Source organism: Mauremys mutica, chromosome 3, assembly GCF_020497125.1.
Source record: "Mauremys mutica isolate MM-2020 ecotype Southern chromosome 3, ASM2049712v1, whole genome shotgun sequence".
NCBI classification, from domain to species: domain Eukaryota; kingdom Metazoa; phylum Chordata; order Testudines; family Geoemydidae; genus Mauremys; species Mauremys mutica.
This window is the reverse complement of record NC_059074.1, coordinates 177249346-177255116: the sequence shown is the minus strand read 5'-3', so window position 1 is coordinate 177255116 and position 5771 is coordinate 177249346. Positions and strand designations below refer to the sequence as shown.

At 45.6% G+C, this 5771-nt stretch overlaps 1 pseudogene; it reads left to right on the top strand.

Annotated features, from left to right (window-relative positions):
* The first annotated feature begins 1604 nt into the window (after positions 1 to 1604).
* On the top strand, positions 1605 to 2776 carry LOC123367545 (annotated as a pseudogene).
* Positions 2777 to 5771: the final 2995 nt, after the last annotated feature.

The following is a 5771-nucleotide window of genomic DNA, read 5'->3' as shown; positions in this document are numbered from 1 at the left end:
ACATTTTAACGTGTTTAATGTCTCATTCTATAACTTTATAATATATAACTAAACTATTGTTGTATGTAAAGTAAATAAGGTTTTTAAAATGTTTAAGAAGCTTAATTTAAATTTAAATTAAAATGCAGAGCCCCGCCCCCCGGACCGGTGGCCAGGACCTGGGCAGTGTGAGTGCCACTGAAAATCAGCTCGCGTGCTGCCTTTGGCACGCGTGCCATAGGTTGCCTACCCCTTCCCTATAGCATACACACAGCATACACCAGTGGAAGGGTTTTCTGTCCACATAGTAACAGAACCTGCTCAAACAAAGGCATGGTTTACACCTAAAACTTAGGTCAACCTAGCTGCATTGCTCAGGGCTGTGAAAAATTTGATGCCTTATGCAACATAGCCTCCACTGGAGACACAGTTAGGTTGATAGATTTCTTCCATCGACCAGCCACTGCTTTTCAGATAGGTCAATTAACTACATCAATGGGGAAAAAATCTATCCATCAATGTAGAAAGTGTCTATGCCCCAGCTGCAGTATCACAGCTGTGCTGCTGTTGTGTAGACATACCCAAAGTTAGCTGTGTCAACAGAAGCATTCTCCTATCGACATAGCTGTGTCCACACTGGGGGTTAGGTTGGAATAGCTATGTTGGTCAGGGGTGTGGGGTTTTTTTTTTACAGCCCAGACTGATGTAGCTATCATGATCTAATTTTTAAGTGTGCATGAAGAGTGGAGGCAGGACGCGCTGCTGAGGCTAATGGGGGAGCAAATGGACATGATGAAGCATCTGTTGGAGCTGCAGGAAATCCAACAAGAGCACAGACCCCCACTGCATCCACTGTATAACCACCTGCCCTCCTCCCCATGTTCCATAGCCTCCTCACTCAGATGCCCAAGAATGCAGGGGGTAGGGAGGGCACGCCAGGCACCCAGCCACTCCAAGCAATAGAAGGTGTCATTCAAACAGTTTGATTTGTAGTGTGGCTACAATAAACAATGTGGCCTTATCCTTCCCTCCTCCTCCACCCCACCCCACCACATCCGGGCTACCTTGTCCAGTATCTCTTTTTTTTTTATTAATAAAGAAAGAATGAACGGTTTCAAAACAATAGTTACTTTATTTTGAAGGGGGGAGGGTGGTTGGCTTAGAGGGAATTAAAATCAACAAAGGTTTGCATCAAGGAGGAACACACACAACATTTACACTGAAGCCTGGCCAGTTATGAAACTGGTTTTCAAAGCCCCTCTGATGTGCAGTGTGCCTTGCTGTGCTCTTCTAATCGTCCTGGTGTCTGGCTGCTCAAAATCGGATGCCAGGCGATTTGCCTCAACCTCTCACCCCGCCATAAACGTCTCCCCCTTAGTATCACAGATATTATGGGGCACACAGCAAGCAGCAATAACAATGGGAATGTTGGTTGTGCTGAGGTCTGACCTAGTCAGCAAACAGCACCAGTGAGCTTTTAAATGTCCAAATGTACATTCTACCACCATTCGGCACTTGCTCAGCCTATAGTTGAACTGCTTACTACTACTAGCCTTACTACTGTCCATGCTTCATGAGCCATGGGAGCAAGGGGTAGGCTGGGGTAGGTGCGACTGTGTGGTGCTGCCGGCTGGGAGAGCAGCCTGAGGCAGAAGCCTCCAGCTTGCATGATATTCCAGGCAGGACTGAATCTCCATGAGACAAAACTTAAGAAGAGAATGACCTGGAGTCTCTGGCTCCCATTTGATGTTCTAAGAGGAGGATGGCCATGTCTGTCCAGGCGCCACTAATCGACCTCACTGAGGAGGGTTCCAAGGAGTCCTCCCAGAGCAGCAGTACCACGTCTGCAAGCAGCACCCAGGAGGACCAGAACGGATCCCCTGAGCTTGTCGCTGGGGAGCAGAAGAGCAGGGGAAGTGGTGGAATACCAGGATGGGAAAGATTTTGGAATTGGGGAGCTCATGTGGGGGAAGATCAAGGGCTTCTCCTGGTGGCCTGCAATCATCATCTCCTACAGAGTCACATCCAAATGTCAGGCAATCTCAGGAATGTGCTGGGTGCAATGGTTTGAGGATGGGAAGTTCTCTGAGGTTTTAGCAGACAAGCTGGTGGGTCTGATGGCTTTTAGGCAGCATTTCAACCACTTCATGTTTAATAAGCTGGTTTCCTATCAGCGAGCCATACACTATGCCCTGGAGGTTGCTAGGAGCCGGGCAGGGAAGACATTCCCAGAACCCCCGGCCAAGCGGCTAAAGATTAACTTCTGCAACAACAGCAAGGAGCGGGTGGAGGAGGACCAGAGCAGAAAGCAAATGGTTTCCGAAGTCACAAACAACAACAGGAGCCTTGAAGACAGTTGTTTATCTTGCAGGAGAAAAAACCCAGCCACATTCCACCCGCTGTTTGAGGGGGGCCTTTGCCAGACTTGCAGGGATCGATTCCTGGAGCTCTTCTACATGTACGACAAGGACAGGTACCAGTCCTACTGCACCGTCTGCTGCGAAGGCAAGGAGCTGCTGCTGTATAGCAATGCCAGCTGCTGCAGGTGCTTCTGTGTTGAATGCTTGGAGGTCCTGGCAGGGCAAGGTACCTCGGCCAAGGCAAAAGAGCAAGAGCCCTGGAGCTGTTACATGTGTCAACCACAGAAGTGCTATGAGGTGTTACAGCGTGTACTGGATGGGAATGTACAGCTGCAAGACTTCTTTACTAGCGACAAAAGACAGGAATATGATACACCTAAAATCTAAGAAGGCCCGCACATTTCCCACAGTCACTACCCTTGATAACAGAACATCAATGATTGTATTGGCTACTTGGATCACAGCAACCCCCATAGTAGACTTGCCCACAACAGCAGCGGTGACGGTGAGCTGAGTGGGCTCCATGCTTGCTGTGGTATGGCGTCTGCATGGGTAACCCAGGAAAAAAGGCGTGAAACAATTGTCAGTCGTTGCTTTCCCGGAGAGAGGGGTGACTGATGACATGTACTCAAAACCACCTGCGACAATGTTTTTGCCCCATCAGGCATTGGGAGCTTAACCCAGAATTCCAATGGGCAGCAGAGACTACGGGAACTCTGGGATAGCTACCCACAGTGCATCACTCCGTAAGTCGATGCTAGCCACGGTAGTGAGGCTGCACTCTGCTGACTTAATTCACTAAGTGGGGACATACGCAATCAACTGTATAAAATTGATTTCTAAAAATCGACTTCTATAAAATCAACCTAATTTCGTAGTGTAGACATACCCTTAGTTTCTGTTCAAACACCTGCAACATATCACACCCAAGTTCCATTTTGCTTTTACTTATTGAGCAAACAATAATAAATAATGAAAAATAATATTCAATTTGCTTTCTGCAAATCCAGTGCATTTTTTCCCCCAAATTATTTTATAAACACAATGTCCATAGAAATCCTGGTATATTCTCAGACAATTCAAGAACAAAAAAAATGGTTAAAGATATTAAATATACTATTTGTTATGCATATGTCAACAAGCTGTTGTCTTTAGTTCTGCTGTGGGATGTATACAGCAGCAATGTATTTGTGCACTTTGATTCTAAGGAATTTGAAGAACACTTCTTCTGTTACTGAAGTATCCCCACTTCCTTTCCTTTTAAATTCAAAAATGCAATCTGAATGTTATCAAGCTTGTGGAAACATACAAAATAGAAGTTAGTACCAAAAGGTATTTCAAAGGTAGTGAGTATGACCCTTAATCTTAACAGAAAAGCTAGTTTTTTATTTTTAAATATCATTGGTTTCCCAGAATATAAAAGCAATACCATTGGAAACGTAAGACAGAGGTTAGGTAGAACACATTTTAAAAATATTTTCTAAACTTCTGTTTTAGCTTTCTAAATAAACTTCATGACAGAAGAAAGGCAAAATAAATAAAAAGACCTTTCTGAATAATTAAAAATGCATTAGTAGGAAAACTTTTTAGGAAAGTTGAAAGCCAGGACAGAATCCACCTAGGTCTTTAAATTAGAAGCTGTAACAAACAGTATGTTTCCTAATAGTGTTCTAACTTCCTCTTAAGACTATTTATATTAGTTGTTCAATATAAATATGTTGCCTTTGACAGCATAATTCAGGGCTGAACATGCAGATACTCAATGCCTGGAACTCAGTGGCTGCAGGATAGGTCTCTTCATGTAATCTGTCTTTGCGTATCCTTTGTTTTTGTATTTGACACTAGCTCAAATAGCCTAAGCCTTTAGTGTCATCCACTCAGGCCTTCCAAGTCACATGAGAAACTGGTTCAGCTGGATCTGAGCTGAAACACAGTTCCTTAGCTTGCTACTGACCCAGTGTGAATGGGATTTCTATATCCTCTCACTATTTTGTGTGACTCATTAATGTCCCTTTGTGACTTCTTTTTCAAAGAATGCAGACCTAACGTCATCAGCCAAGCCCTGCAATCTGCAAATTAGTGGGTGTGGACGGTTTATAGACCCTGACCCTAGATTCCCACACTGCCAGTGTCACAAATGATGACGTTGTTGAGTAGGGTGAACATCACCAGCAATAGACAGAAATGCCATTGACAATTGTAAAGCTCCGTTTTTCCAAGTATATTTAATTGTTTATTCAAGAGGAGATTATTTCTTACCCTATCATTTATCAGGTTGCTAGGCTGAGCAAAATGGGCCTTGAAAATGAAGAATATTGATTACTTGCCTTTTGCTATAATTTCATTTCACAGGAATGTGAGCAGAACTGAATAAAATATTAATCCTTCTTACTCTCATGGGCCCCAATCCTGTAATGAACGCTGCACAAGCAGTTCCCTTTGCCTAACACTAAGAATTTGGGCATTAAGTTGCAATTTTACAAACTCTTACGAGTGTAGTGTATTAAAGTGCTCTCTGCAGGAATATGCTACTTACGGTGTACTGAGCATGCTCAGTACATCTTCTGAAGCCACTGACCCTCACCCTGCCCATATTAGCCTTAAGATTCTGCAGGCTGATTTTGACAGGGGTTAAAAAGTGGCAAAGGGGGCGAATTGGAGCATGGGGGGGGGGCCAGGGTCTGAGCAGGGAGTGGAAATTTACTTGGCTGGGGGGTCAAGCAGCTGGAGGCAGCATTAGGAGAGGGGATAAAGGCAAAATCAGGAATGCGGGGGAGAGGCTGAGTTAAGCCCAGAAGTGAGGCACTGGCAGAGGGCAAAACCCTGGCACAAGCAGGGGCAGAGAGGGTAGCAGTTACCCCAGTGGCACCGAGACACCAATGCTTTGCAAAATAGTTTGTTGGAGGAGTGGGGGGGGGGGGGGGGGGGGGCAGAGGATCTTTTATTTGAGCGAAGTGGCTTTTTTGTATGTCACACGAACTGAGCATGCTCAGTAATGTCTGCTGTAGCCACTGCCCTTTACCCTGCCCTTATTAGCTGTAAAAATCTGCTGACTGCCCTTTACAGGGGCTAAAAAGGGGCAAAGGGGGCAAATCGGAGCAGGGGGCGGAAATTGACTGCTCAGGGGGGTCAAGTAGCTGGAGGCAGGATTAGGAGAGGGGCCAAAGGACAAAATGAGGGCTGGATGGGGGAGCAGGAGCTAAGCTCGGGGTGAGGCACTGGCAGAGGATGACAGAGGGCAAAACCCAGCACAGGCAGGGGCAGAGGGGGTAGGGTGACCAGATGTCCCGATTTTATAAGGACAGTCCCGATTTTTGGGTCTTTTTCTTATATAGGCTCCTATTAGCCCCCACCCTCTGTCCCAATTTTCACACTTGCTGTCTGGTTACCCTAAGAGGAGGTAGCAGTTACCCCAGTGTGACTGAGACACCC